Here is a 19,217-nt window from a genome sequence, read left to right on the forward strand (position 1 = left end):
CAGTTAACTGAGAACATTTTCATCATTGCCAAAAGAAACCCCATATCCTTTAGCAGTCACCCCCAACTCCCCTCTTATATGTGGAATCATATAATAAGTGGTCTTTCATGACTGGCTTCTTCTACTTACATAATGTTTTCAAGGTTCATCCCTGTGGTATCGGGCATCAGTACTTCATTCCTTTCCATTGCCAAATAATATTCCATTATGAGGATATACCACATTATATTTACCTATTCATCAGTTGATGAATATTTGGATGGTTTCTACTTTTTAGATATTATGAATAATGCTGCTATGAATGTTTGTGCACAAGTTACGTGTGAATGTATGTTTCCATTCCTCTTGGGTGTATATCTATGTTCTCCCCCACCACCCCACCCACTTTTTTGTCACCCCTGTGCAATGCACTTACCTTGGACGACTCTAATAGTTTTCACAAGCCATGCAGAAGAGCAAGACATCAGTAAGAAGGACCTAACAGGTAGAAAAGTATGTTACTTAGATCAAAGAGCTATTTTTGTCTTAAAACTACATGTATGCCCTTTTTAGCAATGACCCAAATATTGGTTCAGAAATTAGTGATTGAGAAACAGACCCAGTGAGGGAAGGAATCAGCCTGCAGTATCAACAGAAGTCCCTGCTGGGCTACTAAGGGTCCTTGTTTCAGAGCTTAAAGTCATTTATCTACGAGCAGATGGACTAATACATTGAAGCTAATATAATGGTTCCAAAAAGCTCCTGGGGTCTTTGTTCTCTGACCAAATATTTGCATCCTGTGTCTTGAATAAAAAGTTTTAATTTCTACTTAATAGTTTACTCACTGATGACTTCTTTAATTTGGTCTTTTTCTTTAAAATGCATGACACAGGCAGGCTAAAATTTCAGGAAATGTGTTTAACCTTATAAAGATCAACACATAGGTGTAATGGTCTTATGTGAGGAGAGGCACTGCAAAGTTAGTTGTGTTAAAGTAAAATCAATACCTATAGAAGAGAAAATTAGAAAGTAAACTGCTGATTTTCCATCCCTCTTTCTTTTTTGTCAACAGTCTGTGTAGGTTTGGAACTCTAGGAATCACTACATTATAAAAGTCTCCAGGTCTCCATTCTAATGGGTTCCAGGTTTTCCTGTTATGGGGATGAAACTAGCAGACTTAGTAAATCCTTATTTATTTGTCCCAAAGGCCAGACAATACTCTTTCTTCTCTGGTGCTGGTTTCTATTCATTCACCACCTCTTCTCACGTTCTTTCGCTGCCCATCATTAATCTTTCAAGCTACAGCTGGGTGGGTTCAGAACAAAACCATCAGAGGAACTGAAAAATGAAATATTTACCTGCACCAATGGGGAAAAAAGGTCTATCAAATTTATCCTTTCAATGCAATCACATTCTCAAAAATGTTAATTCTACTCACTTTCTAGATAGAAGACAGGATGTATACATACACACACATATATATTCACTCTTGGGGTGTGTGTGTGTGTGTGTATATATATATATTTTACTATCTATCCTCATTTGTAATGAGGTATAATATATAGAGCTCAGTTAGTTACCATGGAGACACTGGTCTTCTGTTTCTTATCACAGAGCCACACTATCGTCTGGTGTCAGCCAAGGAGGGATGACAAAAGCCTCCCCAAGAACCTAGCTCTGCAATTACTGAGCAATCAAGCACCTCTTTTAATAGAGCACATCCAGGTATACACGGCTCCTCTCCCAGCACTGTCTTCTCTTCTTCCTTTTTAAACTTATACATAGCAGGATGCACTCACCAAGTGTAGATATCTTCCTCTGTTGGATGGCTTGTTTATTTAGGATTTCAATGATATTCTTTGGTTTAAATAACAGAGCTCACTATCGTCCTCTTTGTTTTTAAATCTCTAATTTTTAAGCAATTATTTTCTTCTAATGATACACACTGATCATCCTTTTATGCATTAATCCATTTTTATGGTTTATCATAATTAATGAAGTGAAAGAGTTGATAAATGAAAATCATAGTCTCTAAATTTTCTTAGTCCTGAATTTTCCCTACTTTCTCTAACCAAATTGCTAGAGCTATCAACAAAAAAAAAATTTTACACCTGAATGACCAGCATTCATTCTTTGTCTTCTGGTGGTGATATAAATGAGAAGCTAAATGAATTGAATGCATTTAAGAGGAGAAACAAAAAAGTCTAATTTTTCTTCAAGTATGTTTATTTTATTTGGGAGTTGGCTCCTATTCCAAGATTTGCTTTTGATGCTCAGACATTCTCAACTCACTCAGAAATCTAAGGTGAAACAAACATGAAAAAATGCTCAACACCACTAATCAGAGAAATCCAGATCAAAACCACAATGAGATAACATCTCACGCCAGTCAGAATGGCTATTACTAAAAAGTAAAAAACAACAGATGCTGGTGAGGTTGCAGAGAAGACAGAATGCTTCTACATAGTTGGTGAGAATATAAATTAGTTCAGCCACTGTGGAAAGCAGTTTGAAGACTTCTCAAAGAACTTAAAACAGACCTACTGTTTGACCTAGCAATCCCATTACTGAGTGTATACCCAAAGAAAAATAAATTGTTCAACAAAAAAGACACATGCACTTGTATGTTCATTCCAGCACTATTCACAATAGCAAAGACATAGAATCAACCTAGGTGCTCATCAACAGTGGACTGGATAAAGAAAATGTGGTACATATACACCACAAAATACTATGCAGCCATAGAAAAGAATAAAATCACATCCTACGCAGTAACATGGATGCAGCTGGAGGCCATTATCCTAAGCAAATTAATGCAGGAACAAAAACCAAATACCACATGTTTTCACTTATAAGTGGGGGCTAAACAATGGGTACATACGGACACAAAGATGGCAACAACAGACACTGGAGACTCCAAAAGATGGGAGGTGGGGGTGGAATGCTGAAAAACTACCTATTGGGTAGTATACTCACTGCCTGGGTGACAAGATCAATTGTACCCAAACCTCAGCATCACACAATATACCCATTTAATAAGCCTGTAAATGTGCCCCCAGATCTAAAATAAAAGTTGAAATTAAGAAAAAAAGAAATTGAGGATGAAATAAGGTATAGACTGAGGCATTCAAATTAGCCTGAATCTATTATTGTAGATAGGCTTCTTGCAGTAACAGCTAAGCTTTGCCCTGTGTAGTATCTCTAATGTTACAAAATATACCACTCTCTTTGATTTTGCTCAAGTTATAGAACTCTGACCTGAGAATTCGAGTGTCAGAGGAAAAAAAAAAAGGTCATAGAGCTTTGCTAACATACGCTTATCGTCAAGGAAGAAGGAATGTTCAGGTGTTTATAAAGAAGTATGATTATAGTTGGGGTAGGGAAAGATAAAAACAGTGAGATACTATAAATATGTATGACACAATCCCTGTTCTGAGTAAACTTATAATCTAATTGGAGAAACAAGCCTTTAATTTATGCACCAGGTTCCGTAATATGAATTAAGTAGCAAAAAGTATACAACAGTGTAAGTGTTGAGTGGCAGGGGATCAATCAAGTCCAGAGTTAGTAAGATGTAGTAGAAGAAGTAAGATTTGAGATTATTCTTGAAGAAAAGAAAAAAAAAAAAGCAATCTAGACAAGGAAAATAGTAGAAGCTAAAATGTAGTAGAAAACTGGTGATGGTCTTCTCAGGGGATTGTGATGTTAGTATTAGTGAAGCAAATCATTTTTGAGTTTCAAGAAAACTTCTAGAATCAGTTTAGGTGATGATGTAAGTTTCCTCCTCTAAGACCAATGCCCAAGGTCCATCCCTCTTCCCTTTACTAGGAAGGGTGGAAGCAGTGGGGGAAGGGAAAAGAGGGAGAGAGAGAGAGAGGAAGGGAAGGAAAGAAGAAAAGGAGGAGAGGGAGAGAGGGAAGGAAGAGAGAGGGAGAACAATGACATTAAAAAATGACACAAAAAAGAAATGAAAAGCAGAGGTTGCCTTTTTGCAGGTGGAGAACAACGTGGGTTTTCGCAGGCAGAATATGGACACATTCTGTGCTATGTGATCCCCATATGCCAAGAATGTCATTAATTGGATAGAAAGGAAAGACGAGACTGGCCGAATGCAGCTCAGGAGATCAAGGGCTATATACTCATGCATTTTCACCTATGCTATGGAATCTTTGGTATAGCTACACAGTATGTATAGGCTTTGTTAGGAGATTGACAGGAGCCTGAATTAATACTAGGATTTTAATAAATCATTGATTCCTGGCATTTTTGTTACCAAAAGATGGTCTCATAAACATACAGAGTCTTTGAGCTGGACAATAGAGAAAAAGGTATTTGGACAATGGCATAAGCTGGCGGAGGGGGGATGCTAGCCTAAAAGTTTATTGGAACTATTTGAAAAAGTTTGCAGAAAAGGTTTACTGGGAAGTGATTCGAAAGAATAAAGATCTTCATGGTAATATAACAGTAAGGACAGGCATGGTAGCTCACACCTATAATCCCAGCACTTTAGGAGGTGAAGGTGGAAGGATTACTTGAGCCCAGGAGTTTGAAACCAGCCTGGGCAACACAGTGAGACCCCGTCTCTGCAAAAAATACAACAGTTAGCCAGTAATGATGGTGTGCGCCTGTAGTTCCAGCTAGTCAGGATGCTGAGGTAGGAGGATTGTTTGAGCCCAGGAGGTTGAGGCTGCAGTGAGACAAGGTTGTACCACTGCATTCCAGTCTGTGTGACAGAGCAAGACCCTGTCTCTAAAAGACAAACAGTAAGTGCTCCATACACATTATCTATGTGCCAAGCACTGTGCTAAACACTTCATGTGCTTGATCTCATGTAATTCTATAAGATAAATAGTAGTCACCTTCTTATAGAAGAGGAAACTGAGGCTCAAAAGAAATTAAGTAAGCTGCCCATGATGACCTGACTCTATTATAACAAAGGCAGTATCTGCTTCAAAATATATAATTACTATAGTATCTATTTCTTCAGTGTTTTCCTCTATTTCCTTTGATAAGGTTATATGCAAAGGCATAAAAGAAAAATAATCTGCATTTCCTTTGTAAATTTTGTTAAGAAGGGAAACAAAAATTGAAAAGGATATTTCTGAATAAAGAGGGGGAATGGAGACATGGTGCTCATAGAGAAATACTTCCTAGGACACTAGGGGAAAGTAGTAAAACAGTCAAGATAATTCTCTTCTTTAACATGCTTCATCTAGCTATGTAGAGACTCATGCGAAAACAAAAAAAATGTACAAATAAAGAAAAGTTAGTGTATTTCATCTTCCCTCATTCACTTGCCATTCTGCAGGCATGAGATTATAAATTCCAATGAGCTTTGCTCACTTCATAACCTGGTCTTCTTGTCATTCTGGAACATACCAAGCTTCTTCCTATCACAGCATCTTCACACTGCTTGTTCCCTCCACTTAGAACTTATGGCTGACTTCTCAAGAACCATGCCTCAGTTCAGATGTTAGTTCTTCAGATTGACTTTTCCTGAACAACCTAGGTAAAATGCTTCTCTTCTTCCCTACTCAAAACCTACCCTCTTCCTCACACACTATCTAAATATCCTGCATGTATCACTATCTGAAGTTATTTTTTATTTTTATTAGTTTTTAATAGAAACAGGGTCTCACTCTATTTACCAGGCTGGTCTCAAACTCCTGGCCTCAGGCCATCTTCCCATCTTGGCCCCACAAAGTGCTAGAATTATAGGTGTGAGCAACCATGCCTGGGCTATTTTTTATGTTTTATTTTATGTATAAAAATTTATTCATATGAATATAAAGTTTTATTCATTACTATATCTCTAGTACTTACAAAAGTAGTTGGCACATAGTAAGCACGTAGTAAATATTCGTTGAATGAATGAATGACCACAGTACCTGCCAATAGGAATAGGGCAAACCTAAAACAGATACATTTGGTAATGCTTCATAATTTACAAAGTGCTTACATATACTTCAATAGTCAATATCCCACTGGGGACTAATCTGCATATCAACTGGTTATATCAAAACACCTACAAATTAAAGAATTCTATTTGCCATTGCAAGTCTTAGCCTTATTTGCATGAAGGCCCTCAACTCAATTAAAATTCTTGGCATAGTTGTGTGCCTAGTTACTGTCTAAACTCCTTTCAAAGCACTGGTAAGAAGGACTTTTGATAGAATACAGAAGAGCAACAAAATATGCTATATCAATGTGTTCCGAAGTTTTTATTGCCATTTGCAACACACAAAGTTCCTGCTTTCATTTGCCAGAAATGTCCTTACAAACACTAAGGTTTTTATTTCTGCTTTTCAGACTAATACAAGTTATACTGCTCTGCACAGCTAGAAGAGAACACCATGGTTAACACATGAAAAATAGCTGGTCAAAGCAGGTAACTTTTTTGTTCATAACCCAGAGTTACTTTGAAATTTTCTGGGTATCTGAAGAGAGAATGACATTGAGGGTTGAGAATTCAATCTCATGTTCATACATTTTCTTTGCTGACTTACCCAAGAATTAGGATAAATTCTTTACGGATTTTATCCCATTCCAGTTTCACTGGCCTGGTGTTATTCTGAAGAATTAGCACCTCCATCTCCTACACGGGGCTTGACAAGAATCAACATATTTGGAATTGGTAGAAGACACAGGTAGCAAACACTTAACTTGCAGAAGTAATGACATTTCAAAAACACCGAATTATTGGTGTCCCCCTACCAAATGATTTTTTGTTTTCATTTGCAGAATGAGGCTTAGGTAAAAAAAACACCATTCAGAAAATCCTATGTTGGGGCCGGCCGCGGTGGTTCACTCCTGTAATCCCAGCACTGTGGGAGGGCGAAGAGAGCAGATCACCTGAGGTCAGGAGTTCGAGACCAGCCTGGCCAACATGGTGAAACCCCATCTCTGTTAAAAATACAAAAATTAGCCAGGCATGGTGGCGCACACTGTCATCCCAGCTACTTGGGAGACTAGGGGAGGAAAATCGCTTAAACTCAAAAGGTGGAGGTTGCAGTGAGCTAAGATCATACCACTGAACTCCAGCATGGACCACAGAGAGAGACTCCATCTCAAAAAAAAAGCTAAACAAAAATGTTTCACTTAGTTTTAATTTTAAAATAAGTATTAAAAAAAGAAAATCCTACATTGGACTTAACAAAGAGAGCCCAGGTCCTTTCAGTGTCTCCAGTGGGAGTTATAATTATTTTTGCTGAACTGATGACTGAAGGTTTTTCCTACAGGGTATTTTCTTTTCAACAAGAGGCAGAGAGACTACAGTTCTCGTTGACCTCCATCCATCCAGATATCTGCTCTTAACTCATCAAACAGTTCTGTCTCATTACTAGGACATTACACATTGTTTCAGACCTCTTTTCACTATAAGAAATGAAAACAGATGTCTAATCCCTAGGACTTATACGGTGGAAAAGACAGTCCCACTCCTGGTGTAGACTCCAGTTACGAGAGTCCTTCTTAACTGACTGAAAATAACTAATCATTCGCTTTTTGTGATTTTATTACTGTGCAGCCCATTAGGTATTCATTAACTGATAATTTAAAAGATTTTTGTCTATAAATAGCATGTTTATCTTGGAAACACTGCTGGCAATTTCAGCTTAAAATTTTGCAATGTGGTTCATTTGCCAAAAAAGGGGGTGTTTTAAGTAAAATGCAATGTTCAATGCATCACATACACTTATTTTATGAAAGGTTTTTGGTTTTTTATCACGTCAGAGCAGGTACAATGTGAGAGGAGAAAGCTTATTGGATGAGCACATACGGCCGTACTTATTGAACTGCACATGGGTAAACAATATGGTAAGGAGACCATTAATAAACTCAATAATGGTATCAATAAATTGCAACAGAATACAGAAAATGGTAGTGCAAGCATGCATCTTTGAAAAGCTATGTAAAGCATTTGAAATTACCCAAATGAAGTCCCCTCCCTCACTTTGGTAGTAACTAAAGTTAACAAATCCTGGCTTTTGTCCTTCCCCTCCTGTTCTTCATTTTAACAAAGTTGGTTTTAAAAAAATGGTTGAGTGTGGTGGTTCATGCCTATAATCTGAGCATTTGGGAGGCCAAGGTGGGAGGACTGCTTGAGGCCAGGAGTTTGTGATCAGCCTGGGCAACATGATGAGACTTTCATCTCTACAATCAATCAGTCGAAATATAGAAGATAAAAGCAAATAGTAACAGAAAGAAGGGAAATCAACAAGATGTGGGAGCACCCAAGAGGTACACATATCAGTAAATGCTAAGTAGAATGAATAAAAGACCAAATTTTGGTCTTTAAATATATTTCTATCTCCATTCTGTAAGTATGTATTCAAGAGATTATCATAATAAATTAGTAACTTATTTTTCAAATTTAATTTCATTAAGAAGGGAGGATGTATATTACTGATGATTAGATAAGCACACTAACTTTTATACAACAAAGTGCATATTTTCCTTTATAGTAATAATTGGGAAATTATACATTTATTCCACCACTAAATGTACTATACATTTTTTTAAAGCAAATCTCCTTTGGATTGCCTTTAGTATCACTTTAAAAATCCATAGAAGAAAATTTGCCTCATTACTTTAAAAATCCATCTCTTTTTTAGTTTTTCAGACAGGCTCTCACTTTGTCACTCAGGCTGAAATGCAGTGGCATGATCACAGCTCACTGCAGCCTCAACCTCTGTGGGCTCAGGTGATCATCCCACCTCAGCTTCCTGAGTAGCTGAGAACACAGGTACATGATATCACAAGTGGCTAACTTTTGTATTTTTTGTACAGACAGAGTTCCACTATGTTGCCCAGGCTGGTCTTGAACTCCTGGACTCATGTAATCCGCCCACCTCAGCCTCCCCAAGTGCTGGAATTACAGGCATGAATCATCATGTCTGGCCTCTAATTAAAAAAAAAAAACACAAAAATCCACCTTGGTCACTACACTTATTTCGAAATGACTTTTGATTATTTCAAAAACAGAGATACCTTCAGTTTAAACACTTGAAAAGTATGGCAGGGAGGGGCCAAGATGGCTGACTAGAAACAAGTGCGGTCAGAGGCCCCCACTGAGGATGAAAATAACAAGTGAATCCTGCACTGGCAACTGAGGTATCCAGGTTTTCTCACTGGGACTGACTAGGCGGTTGGCATGACCCACAGAGAGCAAGGAAAAAAGCAGGGTGGAGTGACCGCCCACCTGGGAGCCACACATGGCAAGGGGAGCTCCCACCCCCAGCCAAATGAGATGGTGAATGATTGTGCTATTTCACCCGAGAAACCATGCTTTTCCCACAGATCTGTGCAACCTGTGGATCAGGAGATCCCTTCATGAGCCCATCCCACCAGGGCCTTGGGTCTCAAGCACAGAGCTGTGGAGATTCTCAGTGGTTGCTCAGCTGGAGACTGCTTAAGACTACTGAGTTCCTGGCAAGTAGGGGCAGCAGCCATGACTGCAGCTCCAATCTGCTGTTTTCCCCTGCCTGTGCCAGGGAGTCTGGGTGGTTTGGACCCAGTGGGAATTCCCCACAGCACAGCACAGCATAGCAGCTGTGGAAGACCATGGCCAGACTGCCTCTTTAGGCTGGACCCTGACCCATCCCTCCTCAACAGGCATGGTCTCCCTGTGGGAATTTCAGCAACTCCAGCCAGGGGGTTAGGGACAGAACTCTGATCTCCCTGGGATGGAGCACCTGGAGGGAAGGGTGGCCGTGATCTCCACGGATCAGTGGACTTAGTCTTTCCCCCTGCTGGCTCTCAGAAATCCAAGCAGTCCAGACACGTGGGATTCCCCCCAGTGCAGTACAGCCCCTCCAGCAAGGGGCAGCCAGAGTGCTTCATTAAGCAGGTCCCTTAGAACCCCAAACACAGGTCACCAGACACTTTATACAGGAGCATTCCTCCTGGCATTAGGTTGGTGCCCCTCTGGGATGGGGTTCCCAGAAGAAGGAGCAGGCAGCCATCTTTGCTGTTCTGCAGCCTCCACTGGTGACACCTTCAGGTACAGGAGAGACCCAGGTGACAAGGGTCTGGAATGGACTGTGAGCAAATGGCAGCAGCCCTATGGAAGAGGGACCCAACTGTTGAAAGAAAAACAAACAGAAAGCAACAACAACAGCATCAACAAAAAAGTCCCCATGAAAATCCCACCCAAAGTTCAGTAACCTCAAAGATTAATGTTAGATAAATTCATGAAGATGAGAAAGAATGCACAGAAAAACACTGAAAACTCAAAAAGCCAGAGTGCCTATTCTCCTCCAAATAATCACAATACCTCTCCAGTAAGGGCATAGAACTGGGCTGAGGCTGAGATGGATGAACTGACAGAAGTAGGCTTCAGAAGGTGGGTAATAACGTACGTTGCCGAGCCAAAGGAGCATATTCTAACCCAATGCAAAGAAGCTAAGAATTATAATAAAACATTGCAGGAGTTGTTAACAAGAATAACCAGTTTGGAGAAGAACATAAATGACCCGATGGAGCTGAAAAACACAAGAGAACTTCACAATGCAACCACAAGTATCAATAGCTGAACAGACTAAGCAGAGGAAAGAATTTCAGAGCTTGAAGACTTTCTTGCTGAAATAAAACAGGCAGACAAGATTAGAGTGAAAAGAATGAGAAGGAATGAACGAAACCTCCAATAACTATGGGATTATATACAAAGACTGAACCTATGACTGATTCAGGTTCTCCCCAATCCCTGAAAGAGATGGAAAGAATGGAACCAAGTTGGAAAACATACTTCAGGATATCATCCAGGAAAACTTCCCCAAGCTAGCAAGACAGAACAACATTCAAATTCAGGAAATCCAGAAAACCCCAGTAAGATACTCCATGAGAAGATCAACCCCAAGACACTTAATCATCAGATTCTCCAAGGTCAAAATGAAGGAAAAAATGTTAAGGGCAGCCAGGGAGAAAGGCCAGGGAAGCCCGTGAGACTAACAGTGGACCTCTCAGCAGAAATGCTATAAGCTAGAAGAGAGTGGGGGCCAATATTCAACATTCTTAAAGAAAACAATTTCCAACCCAGAATTTCATGTCTAGCCAAACTAAGCTTCATAAGTGAAGGAGAAATAAAATCCTTTTCAGACAAGCAAATGTTGAGGGAATTTGTCACCAGCAGGCCTGCCTTGCAAGAGCTCCTGAAGGAAGCACTAAATATGGAAAGGAAAAACCATTACCAGACACTACAAAAACACACTGAAGTACAAAGACTAATGACACTATGAAGCAACTACATTAACAAGTCTGCAAAATAACCATTAAGCATCATAATGACAGGATCAAATTCACATATAACAATATTAACCTTAAATGTAAATGGGTTAAATGCTCCAATTAAAAGACACAGAATGGCAAGCTGGATAAAGAGTCAAGACCCATTGGTGTGCTGTATTCAAGAGACCCATCTCATATGCAAAGGCATGCATAGGCTCAAGGAAAATTTACTGAGCAAACTGAAAGCAGACAAAAGCAGGGGTTGCAATCCTAGTTTCTGACCAAACACACTTTAAACCAACAAAGATTTTTTTAAAAGACAAAGATTTTTTTAAAAGACAAGGAAGGGCATTACATAATGGTAAAGGGTTCAATTCAACAAGAAGACCTAACTACCCTAAATATATATGTACCCAATACGGGAGCACCCAGATTCATAAAAACAAGTTCTTAGAGAGTTACAAAGAAACTTAGACTCCCACACAATAATAGTAGAAGACTTTAACATCCTGCTATCAATATTAGATAGATGATCAAGACAGAAAATTAACAAAGATATTCAGGACTTGAACTCAGCTCTGGATCTAGTGGACCTGATAGATATTTACGGAACTCACCACCTAAAAACAACAGAATATACATTCTTGCTGCCACATGGCACTTACTCTAAAGTCAATCACATGATTGGAAGTAAAACACTCCTCAGCAAATGCAAAAGAACTGAACTCATAACATTCTCTCAGACCATGGGGCAATCAAGTTAGAACTCAAGATTTAGCAACTCACTCAAAACCACACAACAACATAGAAATTGTTCCTGAATGACACCTGGGTAAATAATGAAATTAAGGTAGAAATCAAGAGGTTCTTTGAAACCAATGAGAACAAAGAGACAATGTACCAGAATCTCTGGGATGCAGCTAAAGCAGTGTTAAGAGAAAAATTTATAGCACTACATGCCCACATCAAAAAGCTAGAAAGATCTTAAACTGACACTCTACAATTACAACTAAAAGAACTAGAGAACCAAAATCAAACAAGCCCCAAAGCTAGCAGAAGACAAGAAATAACCAAGATCAAAGCAGAAATGAAGGAGACAGAGACACAAAAACCCTTCACAAAAACCCCAACAAATCCAGGAGCTGTTTTTTTTTTTTCTTTAAAAAAAAAAAATAGATAGACTAATGAAATAGATAGACTACTAGGTAGACTAATAAAGAAGAAAAGAGAGAAGAATCAAATAGACACAATAAAAAATGATAAAGGGAATATCACTGCTGATCCCACAGAAATACAAATAATGATCAGAGAATATTATAAATACCTCTATGCAAATAAACTGGAAAATCTAGAAGAAATGGATAAATTCTTGGACACATACACCCTCCCAAGACTGAACCAGGAAGAGGCTGAATAACTGAATAGACCACTAACAAGTTCTGAAATTGAGGCAGTAATAAATAGCCTATCAACTGAAAAAAGCTCAGGACCAGACAGATTTACAGTTGAATTCTACCAGAAGTACAAAGAGGAGCTGGTACCATTTCTTCTGAAACTATTACAGACAATTGAAAAGGAGGGAATCCTCCTTTTCATTGCCAGGATGCAAGGCTGGTTCCACATATGCAAATCAATAAATACAATTTATCACAAAAACAGAACTAAAGACAAAAACCACATGATTATCTCAAAAGACATGGAAAGGCCTTTGATAAAATTCAACAACCTTTCATGTTAAAAACTGTCAATAAACTAGGTATTCATGGAATATACCTCAAAATAATATGGTATTATTATTTAATGACAAACCCACAGCCAATATTATACTGAATGGGCAAAAGCTGGAAGCATTCCCCTTGAAAACCGGCACAAGACAAGGATGGCTTCTCACCACTCCTATTCAACATAGTACTAGAAGTTTCCAGCTAGGGCAATCAGGCAAGAGAAAGAAATAAAGGGTATTCAAATAGGAAGAGAGGAAGTCAAAGTGTTTGCAGATGACATGATCCTGTATCTAGAAAACCGCATTGTCTCAGCCCAAAAGCTTCTTAAGCTGACAAGCAACTTCAGGCAAAGTCTCTGGATACAAAATCAATGTGCAAAAATCACAAGTATTCTTATACACCAACAACAGACAAGCAGAGAGCCAAATCATGAATGAACTCCCATTCACAACTGCTACAAAGAGAAGACAATACCTAGGAATACAACTAACAAGGAAAGTGAAGGACCTCCTCAAAGAGAATGACAAACCACTGCTCAAGGAAATCAGAGAGTACACAAACAAATGGAAAAATATTCCATACTCATGGATAGGAAGAATCAATATCATGAAAATGGCCATACTGCCCAAAGTAATTTAGAGAGTCAATGCTATTCCCATCAAACTACCATTGACATACATTCTTCACAGAATTAGAAAAAAAAATCTCCTTTAAAATTCATATGGAACCAAAAAAGTGCCCATATAGCCAAGACAATCCTAAGCAAAAAGAACAAACCCAGAGGCATCATGCTACCTGACTTCAAACTATACTACAAGGCTACAGTAACCAAAACAGCATGGTACTGGTACCAAAACAGATATATAGAGCAATGGAACAGAACAGAGGCCTCAGAAATAACACTACACGTCTACAACCCTCTAATCTTTGACAAACCTGACAAAAAGAAGCAATGGGGAAAGGATTCCCTATTTAATAAATGGTGCTGGGAAAACTGGCTAGCCATATGCAGAAAACTGAAATTGGACCCCTTCCTTACACCTTATAAAAATTAAATCAAGATGGATTAAAGTCTTAAACATAAAACCCAAAGCTATAAAAACCCCAGAAGAAAATCTAGGCAATACCATTCAGGACATAGGCACCGGCAAAGAGTTCATGATGCTGTCCCCAAAAGCAATTGCAACAAAAGCAAAAATTGATAAATGGTATCTAATTAAACTAAAGAACTTCTGCACAGCAAAAGAAATTATCATCAGAGTGAACAGGCAACCTACAGAGTGGGAGAAAATTTTTTGCAATCTATCCGTCTGACAAAGGCCTAACATTCAAAATCTACAAAGAACTTAAATTTACAAGAAAAACACAACCCATCAAAAAGTGGGCAAAGGACATGAATAAACACTTCTCAAAAGAAGACATTTATGCGGCCAAGAAACATGAAAAAACACTCAACATCACTGATCATTAGAGAAATACAAATCAAAACCATAATGAGATATCATCTCACGCCAATCAGAATGGCAATTATTAAAAAGTCAAGAAACAACAAATGCTAGCAAGGCTGTGGAGAGAGAGAATGCTTTTATACTGTTGGTGGGAATGTAAATTAGTTCAACCATGGTGGAAGACAATTCAAGACAAAGGCAATTCCTTTCCTCAAAGACCTAGAATCAGAAAACCATTTGACACAGCAATCCCACTACTGGATATATACCCAAAGGAATAGAAATCATTCTATTATAAAGATATATGCATGCGTATGTTCACTGCAGCACTATTAATAATAGCAAAGACATGGAATCAACCCAAATGCCCAGAAATGATAGGCTAGATAAAGAAAATGTGGTACATATACGCCATGGAATACTATGCAGCCATAAAAAGAAATGAGATCATGTCCTTTGCAGGGATACGGACGGGGCTGGAAGCAGTTATCCTCAGCAAACTAACGTAGGAACAGGAAACCAAATACCGCATGTTCTCACTTGTAAGTGTGAGCTGAATAATGAGAACACATGGAAACAGGGAGGGGAACAACACACACTGGGGCCTGCTGGCAGGGGTGGGGGAAGTTTAGGGGAGGGAGTGCATCAGGATAAATAGCTAATGCGTGTTAGGCTTATTACCTAGGTGATAAGTTGATAGGTACAGCAAACCACCATGGCACATGTTTACCTATGTAACAAACCTGTACATCCTGCACATGTATCCCAGAACTTAAAATAAAATAAAGTATGTACAAGTCATGGGGACCCTCCAATGTTTCTTGCATCCAGCCCCTGCTTTTCATTCCCATAGCTATTATTCCAGTGCAAGCTGGCATTTCCCCTTCCCAGGAGCTCTCTTAACTAGCATCTCTCTCATGATCAACTGTACACAGTAGTGCCAGGATCATGCTCTCAAAGTATAGCACCTATCTTTTCACCACCTTGCTCAAAAATCTTCAGTGGCTTTCAGTACAGTAGAGAAAATACTCCACTCTCTCATTTTCTAACACTTACATGGTGCTTGTTATGTGCCAGGCATTGTTTTAGATGTATTATTGTGTATTATTCCTCATAACAACCCTGTGATGTAGGTACAAATCTTATCCCCATTTTACAGAGGAGAAAACCAAGACACAGTTCAAGTCACTTGTCAAAGGACACGGTATGTTTCAGCATTGGGGTTAGTACCCTGGGACTCTAGCTCCAAAGTTCTATCTCCCTCTTTTTCTGTCTCACCATTCTCTGACTGAACCAAACGCTTTTCTGCTTTGGGGTCTTTGCTTACAATTTTCTCGTTTCCTGCTATACTCTTCTCCCATATTTTCCTATATATACCCATCAAGATCTGAAATGCCACCTCTTCCATGATGCTCACCCAGAGACGCTGATTCCACTGTATACAGTTATCTACTATAACATTGTATTTTCTCCTTTTTTTGGACCTCTGAACTTTTTACTGGCCTCCTGCTCCCCTAAGGGCACCCTGCTTCTGCTGGCTTCATGTTTCAGAACTTTGGTGTCATCGGTCTCAGACACCACTTCGCCATCCACTATCAGGCAGGTGGTGGTCTTTTGGATGGTTTGCATGGAGTTGCTGCTGTCCAGGGCATCACCAAGATTGAAGTCCTCGCCCTCTTCCAGCAGGCGGCGGTAGGTAGCGATCTCAGCCTCCAGGTTAACCTTGATGTTCCGGAGGGCCTCATACTCCTAGGCCTGGCGCTACCCCTCTGCCCGGGTCTGTGCCAGCTCTGACTCCAGGTAAAGCAGGATCCCATTGAGCTGCTCCATCTGCAGGGCGTAGTGGGTCTCCACCTCCCTCAGGCTATTCTCCAAGCTGGCCTTCAGATTTCTCATGGAGTCCAGGTCAATCTCCAAGGACTGGACGGTACATCTCAGCTCCATGAGTGTCATCTCAGCAGCTCCAACCTTGACGGGCTGCGTGATGACCATTGTGGTGCTCTCTTCAATCTGCTGAGACCAATACTTGTCCAGCTGTTCTTGGTTCTTCCGAGCCACCTTGTCATATTGGGCCCACATGTCTGCCATGATCTTGACGAGGTCCTGAGATTTTGGGATCTACCTCCACGGTCAACCCAGAGCTGGCAATCTGGGCTTGTAGGCCTTTTACTTCCTCTTTGTGGTTCTTCTTCAAGAAGAGCAGCTCTTCTTTGAGAGCCACTATCTCTATCTCCAGCTGCAGCCGAGTGACACTGGTGTCATCAATGACCTTGCGAAGCCCATGGATGTCGTTCTCCACAGACTAGTACATGGCCAGCTCCGTCTCATACTTGACTTTAAAGTCATCAGCAGCAAGACAGGCACTGTCGATCTGCAGAACAATGTAGGCGTTGTCCACAGTATTTGTGAAGATCTGAGCCCTCAGGTCCTTGATGGTGCGGAAGTAATGGCTCCAGTCTCTGAAATGGGGTCCTTTCTTCTCCAGGTGCTCCCAAATTTTGCTCTCTAGCTTCCAGTTTTCCATCTCCAGGTTCCTCACTCTGTTCAGGTAGGAGGCCAGGTGGTCGTTCAGGTTTTGCATGGTCTCCTTCTCGTTCTGGATGCCTCCCATTCCTGCCAGATCCCCGGCCATCCCCATGGCCAGGACCCAGACCCCATGCCGCCCTGGAAGCTGGTAGAGTGGGACACAGAGATCCGGGGACTAGAGCCCCCGGTGCCTGCATAGACGCTGGCCGTGCTGCTGACTGGCCAGGCACCGTAGCTGGGCACCTGGACAGAGCCCAGGGACTGGTAGTTGGTGGAGAAGGTGGAGTGAGTGGTGAAGCTCATGCTGTCCACAGAGAAGAGTGAGAGGACAGGACTCAGGCTTTGCTGATGACCTGTATTTTCTAGTATGTTAATTTGAATGTACATTTCTAAGTTATAATTCTTGGAAGAGAACCATTTCTTATTTTTATATTATATTATTTTATTTTTATTCTATCTTATTTTTCACTGTCCACCTTCAGACTTAGTAACTGTTCCTGACACAAGGGAGACTGCTGCGCAATAGCTACAACTGCAGTAAATAAGCTAATGGTTGAAATCATGATATTTAAACAATACAGGCCAAGTGTAGTGGCTCATCCCTATAATCCAACACTTTGGGAGGCTAAGGCAGGAGGATTGCTTGAGGCCAGAAGTTCAAGACCAGCCTGGGCAACATAGTGAGACCCCCATCTCTACAACAAAAATTGAAATACATACATTATAGACATTAAATAAATATTAATTGACCTGCAAAGATAAGTATATTCAAAAGACTCTAACACAAGCTCTGAGGGCAATTCCAGAACAGTTTTTGACACTGATATAATAAATACATAGCATTCCAAGAGAATCACTTTGAAAATAACCAAAGATTTTTATGGCTTCAACTATTATTTATTGAGTACCTACTACATGCCAAACATAAAAATATGAAAAGACAAAAATAAAACTCCTGAAGTGTTTAATAAAAAAAAAAAATCACTCTAGCTCCCTCATATTTTTAAGGAAAGAGGTCTAAATGATAAAGTATCATTGGGAATTCTGCTGTGGTATAAAAACATGCCAGCTGGGCACAGATCTCCCTTTAGTGGGAATAATCATCACTAGGAACCCAAAGAAAAATTCCTAAAAACAATGGGATATAATGCATATACCCACCACCCCTGCTCCACACCCTGCCAGGAATTTGCAGGAAGCCTCATGTTTTGTATATTTCACATATAATAACTACTATCTATGAAATTTATGGGAATTTGATATTCCCGGGTAAAAGATGCCATATTTGTTCAAAGTATAAACAAAAACAATAGCTTCACCTGCCATTAAAAATACAGCTTTAAAAGAAAATCAAACAAAAAGAGGGGAAGATGGAAATTCAGCTTTAATATATCTATTAAGGGGTATGTTTAAAACTGAACTATTTCCTAGATCTCTATATGATAATATCCTCAGCAGAGAGTCTAGGCTTTTAAGAACTGTAGATTTTTCTTCATTTCCACAGATGTCTGCTTCTATTTTGAGATGTCTGATTCTTCTGATGAAATAAACCCAATCAAAATGTTCATTTTCTTTCAGTTTTTGTTTATTTAATTAACATGATTTTCTACATGATTATAAAGGCCATAATTATATTATCAAATCCCTGTCAAAGTAATGACTTAATGTAAAACGTTAACACTTAGCAGTGCTTAAAACAATATTAAAAAAAAAAAACACAAAACACTGTGTATGAATAGGGTGAATTTATTCAGACTATTTCCTCTGGAATGCAAATGAAAATTTTGGCTATGCTTATTTTTTTATTATTATATATTATTGCAAGGAGAAACAGTTTTTAGCCTTTATGAACAGTAAATGTCTATCCCAAACCAAGATCTTTTTCTGATTGGTTTATAATGGGCACCAGCTATTATGAAACCAGGAATGATAATATGACAAAATAACATAGGACAAGCAAGGTACACACTACCAGGTAATATTTATAGTTAAAATATTTGGGGATAACACAATCAGAAGTATGGTACTAAAAGGGATTTCATTAGAATTTTCTCTTTCCTTTGGTCAGAAACACATGCACATAGCAATTCTAAATACGTTAAGAATATTCTTTGTTTTTAGCCTCTCAGAGTTAGAGAGTCTATCATTCTCTTTTGTCTTCCACTCTGTGTTTGTATGCTCCACTGAAGTCTATTTCTCTTCTTTTGTCCTGAAGATGGAAAACTGGCAGCCACCTTTCTGTAGTAAGAACCTTTGTGTACTTGAAGATAATGTTTAATCACTCATCAGCCTTACTGTTTCCAGAATAAAAACAAAG

The 19,217-nt window shown here is 39.3% G+C and overlaps 1 long non-coding RNA gene and 1 pseudogene across 2 annotated transcripts in view; both read right to left on the reverse strand.

Annotated features, from left to right (window-relative positions):
- LOC144337688 (uncharacterized) overlaps nucleotides 1-19,217 on the reverse strand; it is a 204,934-nt gene that overhangs the window by 126,774 nt on the left and 58,943 nt on the right. For both annotated transcript variants that reach the window (XR_013411116.1, XR_013411115.1), the window contains exon 2: nucleotides 416-477. This is a non-coding gene — a long non-coding RNA (uncharacterized LOC144337688). The remainder of the gene's footprint in view (nucleotides 1-415; nucleotides 478-19,217) is intronic.
- Nucleotides 15,641-17,203, reverse strand: LOC708680 (keratin, type I cytoskeletal 18 pseudogene; annotated as a pseudogene).

The sequence above is a fragment of the Macaca mulatta genome, chromosome 20 (genome assembly GCF_049350105.2).
Source record: "Macaca mulatta isolate MMU2019108-1 chromosome 20, T2T-MMU8v2.0, whole genome shotgun sequence".
Classification (NCBI taxonomy): domain Eukaryota; kingdom Metazoa; phylum Chordata; class Mammalia; order Primates; family Cercopithecidae; genus Macaca; species Macaca mulatta.